The sequence below is a fragment of the Macrotis lagotis genome, chromosome X (assembly GCF_037893015.1).
Source record: "Macrotis lagotis isolate mMagLag1 chromosome X, bilby.v1.9.chrom.fasta, whole genome shotgun sequence".
Classification (NCBI taxonomy): domain Eukaryota; kingdom Metazoa; phylum Chordata; class Mammalia; order Peramelemorphia; family Peramelidae; genus Macrotis; species Macrotis lagotis.
Genome location: NC_133666.1, coordinates 454,304,929 through 454,322,238, shown reverse-complemented (window position 1 = coordinate 454,322,238; position 17,310 = coordinate 454,304,929).

Below are 17,310 nucleotides of genomic sequence, written 5' to 3'. Positions count from 1 at the left end.
ATCTTTTATTAAAGCTTTTAAAGATTCATTTAGAGGGACAAAAAGTTTATAATCTCAAAAAGCAAGATGAACAATGAGGAATAAAGCACCAGAACCTTCCAGGTTTTTGAATTACATAGTAAAACAATACCTGTTAAAACAATAGAATGGGGCTGTAGGTGACACAGTGGATAGAATGCCAGGTTAGGAAGATTCCTTTTCATGAATTCAAATCTGGTCTCAGACACTTAGCTATGTGACCCTGGTCATGTCACTGGAAAAGGAAATGGCAAACCTCTCCAGCATCTTTATCAAGAAAATCCTAAATGGAATCACAGCAAGCTATACACAAGTGAAATGACTAAACAAAAACAACAAATAGAAAAATGTATCAGTAGAACTGACTAAATAAAGAAGAATCAGAAATGACTAAGTCAGCGACTCAGTTTGATAAAATCAAGAGCTTAAAATAACTTGGGAGAGGACTCCTTTTCAAATGGGTTTTTCATTTCATGATCATATTGAAAAGATAAGATAAAAAGAATGAGAGGTCATTTAAAATAGAAATTCATAATTACCCTGTAAAATTCTTTCTGATTCTAAGCTTATAGTTCGTGTGTGTGTGTGTGTGTGTGTGTGTGTGTGTGTATGTGTTTGTGTGTATATATGTGTGTGTTTGTGTTTGTATGAGGGGGAAAGTGTAATGTAGGGAAGGCAGGATACGGGAAGGGAAAAGAGATCTTGGCAACTATCCACAGATTCCACCAGTTCCCTAGAACACAGGTTGAAAGATTAGATGAGGAAAGGACAGCATGTCCTAGTCATATCCCAAGGTGATTGGGAATTCCCTGCTGTTTGTTGGGGACCCTGGGAGGCAAGAAAGTGATGTCAAACAATAAGTCATTATGGATTTTTGCCACTGAAGTAAGTGAGGTATGTGCTTACTTTGGCCCTAATGTAGAGTCCTTTCAGGAGCTGCAGCCCATTCCAGTATGGTCCAGCAGAATGACCCTTGACCCTAGCCTTTGAATGCCTAGTTTTCATACAATGGCTAAAATGTATAGAATATTTTATGCTTTACAATGTACATTAGGTACATAATATCCATGGATTCTTACCAGAACCTAAAAAGTGATTAGAGTATACTAGGTAAAGGTCTTAGGAAAAAACAGGGGTCAGAACCTACCTCTGATATTTATTGCCTATGTGACTTGGGACACATCATTTATTCTTTCTGACCCTTAGTTTCCTCATCTAAAAAAATGAAGGAGTTGGATGAGATGATTTCTGAGATCTTTTACAGTTTTAGACCCATGAGTATTTGAGGTTATGTTTCTTGAAATAAACTTGTGATGTGTTTCAAGAAGCACCTGGATTCAAGAAGACCTGAATTCAAAACCTACCCTTAACACTTAACTGGATTTAAGACCAGATTCAAGAAGACCCGAGTTCAAAACCTACCTCTAACACTTACTCATCTAATATAGGCAAGTTACTTAATCTGTCTCAGTGAGTGGCTTTATCTGTCAAATATGGATACTAATAATACCTATATCTGTAAAGAATATCTCACTGGGCTTTAAAAATCAAAAGAAATATTCTAAACTATGTACCCAAGGTTATACTGGTAAAAGTAACTAGGTGGCACAATGACAGAGGACTGACCTAGAGCCAGCAAGACCTGAGTTCAAATCTGCCCTCAGACATTCACTAACCAAGTGACTATAGGCCATTCTCTTTTTGTGTGTTTTGGTAGCTAGATCTGCAGATTGTTTATGCATTTGTTAGGTATTTAGAATAGAATTTCTCTTTTTTATTTTTATTTCTTGGATTTTGTTAATATCAAAAAGAAATGCAATTGAGATTTGAGGGTTTGTTTTGTCATCTGAAAGTTTGCCAAAGTTATTAACTCTTTTAGTATCTTTGTTAATTCTTTAGGAATTCCCAAGTATGCCACCAGGTCATCAGATAATGGGAATAGTATCATATTTCCTATTTATCTTTTTATGCTTTTAATTTCTTTTATTTTATTGCTTTTGCTAGCACTCAGAACTATAATAAATAATAGTAGGGAAGGTAGGCATTTTTCCTTTACTACTGTATTTATTGAAAAAGGTTTTAGTGTATTTTCATTGCATATAATGATTTTATGATATTTCAAAATTTCCCTCTATGCTTATACTAGAGAGTTTTAACTTTTAAAAATATAAATGAGAGCTTATTTTGTCAAATGTTTATCCTGAATTTATTAAAATGATCATGTGGCTTTGCAAGTTTTGGTTTTTGATCTCATTAATTATGTTGATTGTTTTCCTAATGCTGAAGGTTCTTTGCATCTCTGATATGCACTTGTGATAATGAGGAAGTTCTTGGATAAATCCTTATCGTCTGTTTCATAGAATTTTATTTAAAATTTTTAAGTCAATATCCATTAATGATATTGGTCCTATAGTTTTCTTCTGTGTTTTATTCTTCCTTTTGTAAGTGTGAGAACTATATAAAAGAATTCTATCAACTTTTGAGAATAATTTGTATAGATGTAATAAATTCTTTTTGAATTTAATTCTCCTTAAATTTTACCTTTTAGCATTGGAGTATATCAATGCTTTCAAAGACAGACAACATTTTTTATAATATCCTTCTTCTGGCCTAATCCAGAGTTGTATTATTTTACAGGTCTGTTTTTCTAGACTCCTCACAAATTTACTTTTAAGCTTGTAAGTTCAGATCATTCAACAACACATTCATTTAGTTGGGTAATCTGGTGAAGAACAGTGCTAAAAGAAAATGGAAACATTCACATTTGATTATTGGTATCAGTTTTAGAATTAACTTAGTAATCAAGCAAGTATTACCACCCCAGTCCTTCTTCAAAAGACAGACCACAACAATGTCTATGTGAAAATAACAGAACTTGTGGTCCCAGTGGAATGTGATCTTGATTGCTGAAGTGATGAAGAATGAATGCGAAATGTAAGATTCTGGTCTATTGGAGCAGCTTACATATGATTCATGGCACATTTCTTCAGATATTGTTATTTAGTATATGTGCATTTTGGAATATGCTCATGTGCACATTTTGGAAAAATTATAAGATGCTCTAGGTCATCATTTGGTGTTTAGCAAATAAAAGAGCAAGAAAAAAATCTGAATTAAAATGCTACCTCTAATAATTATGGGCTGCAGTCAATATACACAAGTCTCTAAACCTCTCATCTGTAAAGTGGGCGTTATTAATGGCATGTATCTCACATGGTTGTTATAGGGATCAAAGGAGAAAATGTATGAAATGTTAGATGCAAAACTTTTTTAAAAATTAAGTAGATTTGTGGTTTCATAGTTAGAGAGAGCTATCACTGAGAAAACTACTAATGCAGATGACCACTTACAATGTTAGAAATTGCTTGGGGGGCACTTAGCCAATATGTGTCAGAGACAGGATTTGAACTAAGATTTTCTTTACTCTGAGGTCACTGCACTATACTATACTGCCTCTTTTTTCTTTTTAAATTTTATTATTTAAAGCAACAGATAAAGTGACTTGCCCAAGATCACACAGCTAGGCAATTATTAAATATCTGAGGTTGGATTTGAACTCAGGTCCTCTTGATTCCAGGATCCACTGTGCCACTAACTGCCCAATCTTGCCTCTTTTTCAAAACTAAAAGCAATATTTAAAGTCAATTATGTACTGTTATCAGTTGTGGTGGTGGCAGTTTGGTTGTTATTGCCATTCTCATTGTTGATGTTATTATTCTATGTGTACTTTATGTAACCCTATAAAAAATTTCTGCTTTCCTATTTTTTTTTAAGTTTCTTGAATAGATACTGGACTTTGCATAGAGAAAAACTCTATTTAATGACCTTTGCCATTTTATGACCATCCCCCCAGGTAGTAGCTAGTTGTCTTATAAAAAGTATAGGCTCTTAGTTACCAATAGGTGCAATGGATAAAATAAGAGACCTATAGTCTTTCTTTCTGAGTTAAAGACTCATCTTTCTGAGTTAAAATCTGGCCTTAGATACTTCCTAGCTGTGTGACCCTGGGCAAATCAGTTAATCTAATTTACCTCAGTTTCCTCAGCTGTCAAATGAGCTAGATTAAGAAATGGAAAAGTATTCCATTATCTTTGCCAAGAAAACCCCAAATGGTATCACAAAGTCTTAGATATGATTGAAACAACTGAACAACAAGTTAATCACCAAGGGTCTTGGATTCAGAATAACATCACCTAGGCTAGGAAAATAACTTTGACTTATGGTGGGTGGAAGCATCATTTGTGTACATGAAAGATAACACTTTTCAAAATGTTTGCTTTCATTGGGATTTCAGAGACATCTTGGTGGAACATGATTTCTGTTTGAAAAATTAAGTGCCATTTGTCAGAGAGCAAAAATTTAAAAAGATTATTGCTTCTTCTCCAAGTCTGCACTGCTACCCTCTCTTCACTCTATTCACGTAAGATACTCCACCTCATCCCACCTTCTGCAAAAGGCCTTTTTCCCATCCTTCCCACATCCCATTTGCACAAATGCATTTTGTACATATACATATGTGCTTAAATTCTATCTCCGTCTTTACAATGTGCTCTCCAGCAGAGCAGGGACTGGGTTTTGCCTTTCTTTATATCCCTAGCATGTAACATACTGGTTGGCAATGAATAAATTCTGGTTGGTTAATTGCTGGCTATTTCTACATGTAATTATTAGCACATATAATCATGGCCCTGGGCAGCTAGGATTTACCTTCCTAGCAGTAGCTGCTTTGTTGAAGTGGCACAATATGAAGCTGCCTCATATCAGTAAATAGCTATGTCCTAGTGTTTAAATAATGGTTTAAGATTTACAAAGTGCTGAGCATATTATTTTACTTGATCCTCACATGAGAGGTAATTTTAAAGATAAGAAAACTGAGGCTGAGAGATATGAAATGCCTGGATCACAGCTAAGTTAGCATGGTGTGAATTCAGACCTTTCCTGACTCCACATCGAGTGTTCTTATACACTTTGCTGTCTATCTGCCAAGGTAAGGGAAGCTCCCTAATCTTAGTGAGGGGAAAAAAATCCATCCTTCCAAATAGGATCACAAAATCATATAGATGGTTCTGGAATTGATCTGGGAGGCCACTTAACCCCCTTCCCACTTTACAGATGAGCAAATTGAGATTCAAGGTGGTTAAGGAGCTAACCAAAATCACACAGTAGTAAGCATCAGAGGTAGTTCTTTGCCTCCAGATTCAAGCTGTTGTTCAGTCATTTTTCTGTCTCTCCTTGTTATCCCATTTGGAGTTTTCTTGGCAAAGATACTGGAGTGCTATGTCCAGATCCAATGTTCTTTCCATTATTGAGATCACACAGATGTCATCCCCTTGTAGCTTCTCCTGGACAAGATGATCCTTTCTTCATATTGCCTCATTCCCATCAGCCCATGCTTGATGATCAGATAGCAGCTAGATGGCAAAGTGTATAAGAACACTAGGTGTGGAGTCAGGAAAGGTCTGAATTCATACCCTACCTCAGAGGCTTACTTAACTGTGACCTGATGAAATGTGGTATTTCATTTCATAAAACTCAGCCTCAATGTTTTCAATAGTATTCTTTCCCCCATGACTATTAGTAGTATAATAGTCACCAGGACCACCAAGTCATACTGGGGTAAATTAGGATAAGCATGGCTTTTATTTACTTGCCAGTGTTTACCAGGCTCAGTTGAGGACTGACAATTTTTGGTTCAGCATCAACCTGAGATGTGTGGGAATAAGCTCATTAATATGATTAGCCCAAAGCTGAACTAATCTTTAGTTCAGCAGCAATATATATTTTAAAAGTTCAATGAATCTACTAAAACACCTATATTCTAGTCGCTCCCACTTTTTGGAAAAGAGCTCAAAAACACAAAGACTCATCTTCTTACCCCTATATTTATGTGGTCACCAAGGAAGTGATTAAAAAACTTGTTCTTGAAGGCCGTATTCTTCTTGTTCTCACAATATCTGCATTCTATTACTCTGGTGGGGGGGGGTGTTTTGCTATCGATAAAAGAAGTCTGGAGTCCTAGGTGATTTCCCAAACCAAAGAACTTGAAATCTAGGAGGACTCCTTTCCCTGGGCAGTCCCTATAGTTTATAGTTATTGGACAGGCCATGATGAATAGGTTGAACTTTTCTGCAACTTCTACAATCTGGTATTGATTTAATATCTTCATCCCTAGCACTGCCAAATTATTATTTTATTGGGGAGGAAAACAGGAATACCACAGAGTGACACATATTCCTGAGAAAGCTTGGCGGGCAGCCCTCCCCAAACCAGGAGACTGTCGTGGCCCCTGTGTGCTTCTCCCAGTGGGACAGTGAGCCCGACAGGGTTCCCTTGCAGGGATACAGCAGATCAAATGAGTGATTGTTCTTGTCCTTGTGTGCTAGTAGGGAGAGCATGAAAAGCTATTAACTTAGGCTTCTGTACTCACTGGGACTTGGTACTATACCTGAGGACTTTTATTACTACCTAGTCACTGACAGTCGATGGCAAATCTCTATACCAAGATAGCAGCTAGCAATGACCTCCAAGCAGGTCATGATACCTTGGTTAGAATAAAAAACAAAAACAAAAAAACCCAAACCAGCTATTAAAGATGTCTAAAACTATTAGCCTGAGGACTAATTAACATTGTTTTAGGTTCATAGCATTATAGATCTAGACCTGGGTATGTTAATAGTCATTTGGTCCCAAACCCCCATTTTACAAGTGGGGAAAGTGAGGCCCAGAGAGGTTAAGTGACTTGCCCCAAATTTCCCTAGTAATAAGTGAGACTCTAACTCGGGTTCAGCACTCTCTCCATTCTATCCCTCTCCCCACAAATACAAAATAGAAATGCAAAAGGATTTATTATTGAGTCCCTTGTGGGTGACTATGGAGACAAAGGAGCAACTCTAGTTATAATTATTATTGAGAAGATAAATGGTAACCTACAACTACCAGGTGGGAGAGAGCACTAATTACAATGAATTGGAGGCAATCACAGCCTATGCTACAGAATATAGATGTTGATAATTACAAAAGGCAGATTTTAGGCAATGAAAGAACAATAGCAGTAAGAATAGATAGGTTGACATAAATCCTCAACATTCCTATATATTACTAACAAGATATAGCAGCAAGAGGGGGTGGCTAGGTGGCGCAGTGCATAGAGCACCGGCCCTGGAGTCAGGAGTACCTGAGTTCAGATCCCGCCTCAGACACTTAATAATTACCTAACTGTGTGGCTTTGGGCAAGTCATTTAATCCCATTGCCTTGCAAAAACCTTAAAAAAAAGATATAGCGGCAAGAGTTAGAAAAAAAATTCCATTTAAAATAACATCAGACACAAAATATTTGGGAATCTACCTGCCAAGGCAGACTCAGAAACTCTATGAAAACAACTATAAAACACTTTTCACAGAAATAAAATCAGATCTAAATAAGTGGACAAATATCAACTGCTCATGTTTAGGCCTAGCTAATATGATAAAAATGACAATTCTACCTAAATTAAACTACTTATTTAGTGCCATACCAATCAAATTTCCAAAACATTACTTTAGTGAGCTAGAAAAAATTGTAACTAAATGTATATGGAGAAACAAAAAGGCAAGAATATCAAGGAATTTAATTTTAAAAAAGTGCAAAAGAAGGCAGCTTAGCTTTATCAGATCTAAAATTGTATTATAAAGCATCAGTCATCAAACTGGTACTGGCTAAGAAATAGAGTGGTGGATCAGTGGAATAGGCTAGATGCAAAAGAGATAGCAGGGAAATGATTATAGTAATCTGTTCCTTTTTTTTAAGGTTTTTGCAAGGCAAACGGGGGTGGGGGTTAAGTAACTTGCCCAAGGCCACACAGCTAGGTCATTATTAAATGTCTGAGGCTGGATCTGAACTCAGGTACTCCTGACTCCAGGGCCGGTGCTCTATCCACTACACCAGCTAGCCACCCCATAGTAATCTGCTCTTTGATAAACCCAGAGTCCAGTTTCTGTGATAAGAACTCACTCTTCGATAAAAGCTGTGGTGCAAATTGGAAGTTAGTATGGCAGAAATTTGGATTAAACCAACATCTCACCCTCTATACCAAGATAAGATCAAAATGGGTACAAGAATCATATATAAGAGGCAATATTATAAGCAAACTAGGAGATCAAGGAATAGTTTACATGTCAGATCTATGGAAAGGGTAGCAGTTTATGACCAAGGAAGAGATGGAGAACATCATTAAAAGAAACTAGATAATTTTGATTACATTAAATTAAAAATTTTTTGCACAAACAAAATCTCTGTAACCAAGATCAAAAGCAATGTAGTAAATTGGGAAACAATTTTTTCAACTAGCATTTCTGACAAAGGACTCATTTCTAAAATATATAGAGAGAACTGAGTCAAATTTATCAAAAAAAAGAAGCCATTCCCCAGTTGACAAATGGTCAAAGGATGTGCAGAGGCAATTTACAATGAGGAAATCAAAGCGATCCATAGTCATGTGAAAAATTACTCTAAATCATTACTGATTAGAGAAATGCAGATTAAAGCATCTCATACCTCTCAGACTGGTCAATATGACCAGAAAGGACAATGATCAATGTTGGAAGGGATGTGGGAAATCTGGGCCACTAATGCATTGTTGGTGGAGCTGTGAACTCATCCAACCTTTCTGGAGAGCAATTTGGAATAACGCCCAAAGGGCAAAAAAAAATGTGCGTACTTTTTGATCCAACAATACAACTACTGGGTCTATACCCTGAAGAGATCATGAAAAAGTGTAAAAACATCACTTGAACAGAAATATTCATAGCAGCCCTGTTTGTGGTGGCAAAGAATTGGAAATTGAGTGAATGTCTATCAACTGAACAAATTGCAGTATATGTATGTGATGGAACTCTTTTGTTCTATCAGAAACCAGGAGGGATGGGAATTCAGAGAAGCCTAGAAGGATTTGCATGAACTGATGCTGAGGGAGATGAGCAGAACCAGAAGAATGTTGTAACAGCAACATGGGGGTGATGATCAATCTTAATGGACTTGCTCATTTCATCAGTGCAACAGTCAGGGACAATTTTAGGGTATCTGAGATGGAGAATATCATCTATATCCAAAGAAAGAATTGTGGAACTTAAACAAAGATCAAAGACTATTACCTTTAATTTTTTTTAAAAAGATATCTTAATGTAATTTTGCTATCTCTTATATTTTATTTTTTTCCTTAAGGATATGATTTCTCTCTCAACACATTCAATTTTGATCAGTGTATAGCATGGAAATAATGTAAAGTCTATCAGACTGCCTTCTGTGGTGGGTGGGGGGAGGGATGCAAGATTGGGGGAAAATTGTAAAATTCAAAAAAAAAAAATCAAAGGGGCAACTAGGTGTATAGAGCACTGACCCTGGAGTCAGGAGGACCTGCATTCAAATCCAACCTCAGATATTTAATAATTACCTAGCTGTGTGACCTTGGGCAAGTCACTTAACCCCATTGCCTTAAATTTTAAAACTACAAAAAAACAATTAAAAAAGAACTCACTCTTTGATAAAAACTGCTGGGAAAACTGGAAGATAGTATGGCAGAAACTAGGATTAGACCAACATCTCACACCCTATACCAAGATGAGATCAAAATGGGTGCAGGATTTAGACATAAAAGACAATATTATAAGCAAATTAAAAGAACAAGGAATAGCTTACCTGTCAGATCTATGGAAAAGGGAGCAGTTTATGACCAAGGAGTACATTATAAAAAAAAATTAGATAATTTTGAATACAATAAATTAAAAAACTTTTGCACAAACAAAACCACTCTAAACCGAGATCAAAAGAAATGAAGTAAATTGGGGAACAATTTTTACAACTAATGTTTTTGTCACTCATTTCTAAAATATATAGAGAATGCAATCAAATTTATAAAAAAAACTATTGCCCAATTGACATATGGTCAAGGGATATGCAAAGGTGATTTTCAGATGAGGAAATCAAAGCTACATTTAAGTGAAAATTTGCTCTAAATCATTACTCATTAAAGAAATTCAAATAAAAGCATCTCAGAGGTACCATCTCACACTTCTCAGATTGGCCAATATAACTAGAAAGGATAATGATGAATGTTGGAGGAGATGTAGGAAATCTGGGACACTAATGCATTATTGATGGAGTTGTGAAGTGATCCAACCTTTCTGGAGAGCAATTTGGAATTATGCCCAAGGGGCAATAAAAATGTGCATACCCTTTTATTCAGCAATACCACTACTGGGTCTATACCCTGAAGAGATCCCGAAAAGGGTAAAAGCCCCACATGTACAAAAATAGATGGCAAAGTATTGGAAATTGAGGGGATGTCCATCAATTCAGAAATTGCTGAACAAATTATGGTATATATAGGTGATAGATCAATATTGTTCTATTAGAAACCAGGAGAGATGGAATTTCAAAGAAGCCTGGAAAAACTTGCAAGAATTGATGATGAATGAGATAAGAAGAACCAGAGGAATACTGTACACCTTAATAGCAACATGAGGGGTGATGATCAACCTTAATGGACTTGCTCATTCCATCAGTGCAACAATAAGGGACAATTTTAGGGAGATGTGATCACTCTGTGATGGAGAATACCATCTATATCCAGACAAGGAACTGTGGTGTTTAAATGAATAACAAAGATAAAAGTTGTCTTCTGTTTTACATAATTTTGCTATCCTTAATATTTTCTTCTTTAATGACTTTTTTTTCCTCTCAAAGCATTCAATTTTGATCTATACCTATCATGGAAACAAATGTAAAGACTATCAGATTGCCTTCTGTTGGGGGGGAGAAGGGAAGGAAGGGGAGAATTGTAAAATTCAAAACCTTGCTAAAAATGATTGGTAGAAACTACTATTGTATATAATTGGAAAACAAATAAAATATTTATATTAATAAAAAAAGAAAACTTTAAAAAGGATAAGTTGTAGGATCAGCTGGATAGCTCAGTGGATAGAATGCCAGGCCTGGAGTCAGGAAGACTTATTCTTCCTGAGTTTAAATCTGGTTTCAGACAATTAGTAGCTTTGTGATCCTGGTCAAGTCACTTAACCCTGTTTGCCTCAGTTTCTTCATCTGTTAAATGAGCTAAAGGAAATGATGAACCATTCTACTATCTTTGCCAAGAAAACTCCACATTGGGTCATGAAGAGTTGGAAATAACTATACAATGACACAGTTTGCAAGAATTTTCATCAGGGACTGAACCAAACCTTGTGCTTGCAAACCCAAGAAGTTTCTGGGAATGAAAGATTTTAAAGGGTAATCGACCTCAAGAAGCTCTAATAAACTGAAGTTATTACTAAATGGGTGTGAGTGAGTTGGCAGAGGCATAGTTTTTCATGTGAATTATTATAAAGAGGTTCTGTCTACTTATGGAATTTACAAAGATCCTGGGGCCTTGCTCTTTCTCCCTTTGTAAGAAGAAGGACATTTATCCCTGTTCCTGTCAGATTCAGTTGAGACAATTCAGTTTCCCTTATTTCTTTGATTCAGTCAACTCAGCAAACTTTTTCTAAAACTGTGATTTATGTTGTTGTGTTGTTTATGACTCACACTGAAATTCTGAATTCTACCTTCAACTTGAATATGAGCTTGTTTATCATCTTTCTATACATCTTATTTTATAATCTGCTTTCCAATTTGACTAGATCCCTCAGGTAATTGGTTTTCTATTGCCTCTGGAAAAAACCCAATACAAGTCACCTAGTTTGAGGATTGATAACACAGTAGATGTGTCAAAATTTTATAGTGGGTAGAAGTCAGGAGGACTTGACTTCAAATCTGGTCTTGGACACTTAATGCAGATTTAACTGTGTGACCTTGGGCAAGTCATTTAACCCCATTGCCTTGCAAAAACCAAAAAGAAAAAAATTGTATTATAACTGATTGCACGAGTTGTTTTCTAACTTGAAAATTTCAGGCAAAATTGTAGTCTTTGCTTTATTTGCAATTATCCAAAGAATTATCTTTAGTAATTAAAGATTTCGAATAAAAATGCTAGTATTTTTAGTTTCACATGTCTTTTTATTCCACGAGTATATATTTGACAGTGAAGTTTATAGTGCTTTCCAGAAAGCCAAGTGTGTGTGTGTGTGTGTGTGTGTGTGTGTGTGTGTGTGTGTGTGCTTTATTTTGCTTTAAATTCTGGGTTGTCTGCTGCATATGTGCCCTATTCCCAAGGTATAAGTCAATTTTTGTGAGGGTATCAATTATTAGAATAAAAAATATAATTGAGATTACTCTTTTTATAGCTGGAGGGTACAGTAGATTGAATACTGGACCCAGAGTCAGAAAGATCCGAGTTCAGATGTGACTTCAGATATTAGCTGCATGATCCTGAGCAAATCACTTAACACCTGTCTGTCTCAGTTTTCACAACTGTAAAATGGGAATAATAATAGCTCCTATGCCCAGAATTGTTATGGGACATTTAATAATTTAAATGAATGTAAATTTATTTATAAAAGTTAGCTATCATAATTATTAGTTCTATGATGTTATGAGCTGTTCTGTAACTAAAGAGTTTTAGCAAATACCTCAAGGCATTGAAAGGATGAGTGATATATTTATGATCACATAATTATCTGGTTTAGAAGCTTGATTAACTATTCACTATATTGTAATTCTTGAACTCATTATCTTTTCTTCTAACTCATCCCTCTTCCCAAATTCATATTTCTGTTAAGGTCACCATCAGTCTTCTTGTAACTCAAGTTTGTGATTTCTTGGTCTTCTTGAACTAATCATTCTCCCTCTCTCCTCTCATATATTCAATCAGTGGCCAAGTCTTATCAATTCTTCCTCCTGCCTCCATCTCCTTATTTCTATCCACACAATCTTGATTATGCACTTAACTCTAGCCTAGATTAGTGTGATAATGTTCTATTTGGTCTGCTTGCCTCAAATATATTCTCTTTTTAATTTATCCCCCATGAATGTGTCCTTGCTGCCTCTAGGATTAAATATAAACTCTTCTGTTTAGCATTTTAAAATCTTTATCATCTGTCTTTTACCTTTCTTTCTACCATTCTTGCACTTTTCTCCCTTTTGTATATCCTATGGGCTGATCAAACTGACCTCCCTTACTCTTCCTCATGAGAGACAATCTAGATATACCTTTAAAAAGACTTTCCTACATCTTAGAATGTACTCCTTCCTCATCTTCTACTCTTAGAATTCCTATTTGACTTTAAAACTTAGTTCACATTTTACCTTCTATATAATTACTTTGTATTGATATTGCATACATATGTGTATATATATATATATACATACAAATATATATTATATAGGCACATGTTATCTTCCCCAATAGAATGTAAAGTCCTTGAGGATATTTTTTGCTTCATTTATGCTTTTGTATTTAACCCTTATATCTAACACATTTTGATGAACAGAGTAGGTATTTGACCTGTGACTGGCTGATGGTGATCATTCATATTTGAAAATCTTGCCTTTATGTGAACTTTTATTTAGCTTGAATTTTTATTAAACTGGAAGTGCCTAGAAGACAGTTCATTTACCATTTTGCTTTCCAGAACCACAAATATTTGGATATTTTTTTTCTGAAGCAATTTGGGTTAAATGACTTGCCCAGGGTCACACAGTTAGTTAAAGTCAAATGTCTGAGGCTAGATTTGAACTGAGGCCCTCCTGTGTCCAGGGCCAGTGTGCTCTATCCTCTCAGCCCCCTGGATTCTTTAAATGATGAGTGAGGCTGTTGTCAGTGATAAAGATAATGGTAAATCTGAGAAAATTAGAGGGAAAGGGGAAGCCTTGGTCTAAGTGATCATAATTTTCAATATAGGTGTATGTTACTGAGCAGAGAAGGATAGCAATCTATTCAATGCCATCAGAACATAGTTACTTTGGGGATTCATATTCAGGGAATCAATTCAAGGAAGTTTAGGCTATTGCTTTCTTTTAATTATTCTAGTACTCTTTTTGTTCATTATATGTTCCCTCTCCACATCTCTAATATAATAATTATTGCTATAAATACTAAAGCTAGGTTTTCATTTATTGATTTCATTTATTGATCCTCATAAGAAGGAGTAGTGGATAAAGAGATGACCTCAGAGGTCAAGTCTTGCCTCTGACACTACTGTTAGTATTACTCTAGTTAAGTCATTTGATGGCTTGTTCTTTATCTATGTTACATCATCATCTCTCTCTCTCTCTCTCTCTCTCTCTCTCTCTCTCTCTCTCTCTGTCTCTCTCTCTGGTCTATCTGTTTTTTGTCTGTTTGATTTATCCATCCGCTCTATCTATTCTATCTACTTTTCTTTCTGTCTATTATATATCTTATTTTATCCCATCTATCTGTCTAACTACCTATCTGTTGACTATGTGATCTATCTAATTCTATCTATCTACCTGTCTGTCTATTTGTCTATTACATTTCTCTATTCTATTCTGTCCTATCCACCTGTCAAACTACTTATCTGTTATCCATTTATTATCTGTTGTCTATTTGATCTTGCTATCCCTTCTATTTACATATATATCTTTCTGATCTAGCCATTTATCTGATCCATCTGTTCTACCTATCTGATCTATTTATCAATCAATCAAATCTAACTATTCTATCTTCTTATATGTATATATAATCTATTTATTATCTTCCTGTCTATCCATCTATCTACTTGTTCTTTCCATCTATCTGTTGTTTATCTCTTTTTTATGTCTATCCTATTTACCTATATATCTGATCTATCCATCTATATATTGTGTCTATCTGATCTATCAATTTATCTTATCTTGGTTCAGTCATTTTTCAATCATGTCCAACTCTTCATGATGCCATGTGGTGTTTTCTTAGCAAGAATACTGAAGCGACTTGCCATTTTTTTCTCCAGGTCATTTTTACAGATGAGTAAACTGAGCCAGCAAACAGGAATAAGTGACTTGCCCAACTTGATACAGCTAATAAGTACCAAAGGTCAGTTATGAATTCAGGAACATGTCATTCTAATTCCAGGCTCAGCACTCTGTACTACACCCCTAACTGCCACATCCATTCACCCATCCATCCATCCATCTATCTATCTATTCAATTATCGATTGCAGAAAAGATGATTATTTTCATTGATAGTAAAAAATCCTTGCCTAGAATATTCTCCACATAGATGAAATTGCTGGTTCAGAAAAAGCAACACCAATAAAATAACCCACCAAGGAAGATCCTGATCTCCATTTTACAGATGATAAAGCCAAGTCTCAAAGAGGTGTGAAAATTTAATAACCACCACTTAGGATAATGCCTGAGACAAAAAATATGCTTAATAAAATTTTATTGATTGATTGATTGTTATATGTCTTAAGTCAGGAGTTTTTAACCTGGATTCCACACATTCCAGTTAAGAGATATTGAAAGTTCTGTGACCTTGGATGGGAAAATAAAATATATTTCTTTTTTTATAATTTATTTCCTTTATAATTCCTGTATATTTTATTTTCTACACTTGAAAACATTATTCTGAGGAGTCCATGGGCTTACCTAGACTGCCAGAGGCATTTATGACACAAGCAAATGATGAAGAAGATGTGATGTTGAATTCATGGTGAAAAGACATAGAGATACAATTCCAGCGCTTTAGAAACCTCTAATCTAAGGTCCTTCATGGTGCTTGCATAGCCTCCAGAAATACTTTAGAAAGGTATTTCAAGCAGAGGAAGTCTTTAAAACAGAGCATGAGCACATAAAATCCTGAATGTGGTTGAAAATTGAAGGGTCTTATCCTGCCAGAAATAAGAACTATCCACTGGCTTAGAGAACTCCAAATTGAAAGAATGCTAATGAAAATGTAGATTGGGAGAGGGAAACAGAAAGGAATAACAGTATAAAGGTTAGGTACAGCTTGCAGGGAAAAGATAAGGTTAGAAAAAAAAGTGGAAAGTTAATGTCAGCCAAAGGCAATAAACAGGGCTTTCACAAGTGTCTCAGAAATACTTGGGAGTAAAAAGAAAGTAAGCCCATTAATAAATGAGGAAAGGAAGGAAATGACCAACTCAGGAATGACTGAGGCATTAAACTATTTTTAAAATATCATCTTTAACAAGAAAAATAGAGAGGAACTTTATAAAGGAAAGGAAAGGGTAACAACTTGTCAGCCCACTTGTAAAATCCAAGTAGAACTTCGAGAATGAGAATATGTCCACTCCTCCAGTGACTGAGGAGCCCTATCTGATTTTCTTTTACTCAGTCAAACCGACTTCCCTCTTGCCGCCTCCCCCAATTCTTTAAAAACTGAAGTACAGGCTTGAATTTGACCTTGATTGAAGGGATTATGGGGAATATTTAGAGTCAGAGGACCTGGGACCTTCACTGGCTGGTAGAAAGAAGGCTTATTTGGAGGAAAGTGGATTCAAATCTTCTACTTAATCTTTGGGTGATCATGGACAAGTACCATTGCCTGTCTGTGCCTCAGTTTTTCTCAACTTGAAAATTGAAGGGAACAAGCATTAAGTACCTGTTTGGGTTAGGCACTGTGCTGCTTGCTTTATCTGAGATGCCAAATGAAATAAAATGAGATAATGAGATAAAGATTTGTAAAATGAGGATTTGGGCTTGGTGACCTCCATCTTAATTTGTAATCCTATGACTACTTGACCTCTGAGATCCCTCATAGTCACAGATCTCTGATTCTATAATGTAAGTTTAGTGCAGATTTTCCCACTTTCTACTTGAGAACTTGGGAAAAATCACTGATCCTCTATGGACTTCAGTTTCTTCATTTTCCCAATGAGTGAGCTACACCAGGTTTTAGAGGCTGGGGATGCAGTGACAAAGAATATGAGTCTTTATGCCCTTGAAGCATCCCCTCTGAATTTCTAGGACTCCTCACAGCTTTCTGAACTGTTTTTGTATATGAGCTTATAGCACACACGCACACACACACACACACACACACACACACATCATGCCACTTTCTACTACACCCACATTCCAGTCTTTTCTTTATTCTCATAGATGGAGGAAGCACACACAGACCACCAATACTGAGGAAAAGTCACTCAACAATTCTGATCTACCAAGTCAGAGAAGTGTGTTCCCAATAAAAATATTTTTCAGTTCACTTTGTCTCCTCTACATATCTCTTCTCCAGACAGAGGCAACTTTTGCTAAGCCCAAATATAGGCTAATTAGCTGATCCACAGCCCCAGGTGGTGTGAACATTATTTATATCATTGCTTCAGCATTAGTCATTGACAAATTCCAACTTAGAGATTCAAAGATCTTTTTCTATGCTTATTATATAAGGATTCAGAAGGATCTCAGCTCTGGT